The following is a 1,074-nucleotide window of genomic DNA, read 5'->3' on the forward strand; positions in this document are numbered from 1 at the left end:
ATTAAAGGTTCATGAAGTCGAGACAAACACTGGAAACAGAAGCGTTTTCACAGCTGTGGACGAGAGCGAAAAAAAAAAAAATCACACAAAAAACCTGAGGTCTGCAGGAGTGTGTGTGTGTACGTCTGGAAACTCCAGGAAAATATATTCAAACATATGTTTAAAAATATATCTGAACCTATATCTAAACATATGTTCAAACATATATTTTAACATGTTTAAACATATGTTTAAAATATGTTTAAACATATATTCAAAAATATATTCATACGTATATTCAAACATATGTTAAAAAATATTTTTTTAAACATGTTTAAACATATGTTTAAAATATATTTAAACATATATTCAAAAATATATTCAAACGTATATTCAAACATATGTTTAAAAATATATTTAAACATATGTTAAAACATATATCTAAACATGTTTAAACATATGTTTGAATATATGTTTAAAATATATTTACACATATATTCAAAAATATATTCAAACGTATATTCAAACATGTGTTTAAAAATATATTTTAAACATATATTCAAACATATTTTCAAACATATTTTCAAACGTATATTCAAACACATTTTCAAACATATATTCAAACATATTTTCAAACATATATTTAAACATATATTCAAAGGGTGATGAGAGGCAGCCGGAGACTCAGTTTATCGTTGTTTAGTTTTTTGATTTTAAAGCAGTAAAATTCCTTTGATCCTTCATTGAAGACGATTGCCTTTATTGTCTTTGTTCAGATGTTTTTTTACGTCATGTGACCGATGTCACAAACACGTTTTATTTTCATCCCGTCATGTTAGCGTTTTACGCTGCCCCCCCCCATCATCCCCTCCAGAAAAAGAAATAAAAAACCAAGGTGGGAAACGGACGCTGCTGTCTCAGTGGGTGAGGCGGCGGCGGTGGTGGTGGCAGCGCGGTGGCTGCGGCGGTGGCGTCTGATTTGTGACCTTTGTGCAGTTTATGAGTGAGTTGGTTTGGAGGAGATCATAAACCTTTATGAAGTTCCACCGTCTTTGACTTCCTGTTCTCTGTTCACACCAGGACAAACACACCCTG

General features: G+C 31.8%; 1 protein-coding gene across 1 annotated transcript in view; it reads left to right on the forward strand.

Moving 5' to 3' along the window:
• LOC103398338 (pre-B-cell leukemia transcription factor 3-like) overlaps positions 1–1,074 on the forward strand; it is a 57,364-nt gene that overhangs the window by 2,067 nt on the left and 54,223 nt on the right.

This window comes from Cynoglossus semilaevis, chromosome Z (assembly GCF_000523025.1).
Source record: "Cynoglossus semilaevis isolate Cse_v1.0 chromosome Z, Cse_v1.0, whole genome shotgun sequence".
NCBI lineage: Eukaryota > Metazoa > Chordata > Actinopteri > Pleuronectiformes > Cynoglossidae > Cynoglossus > Cynoglossus semilaevis.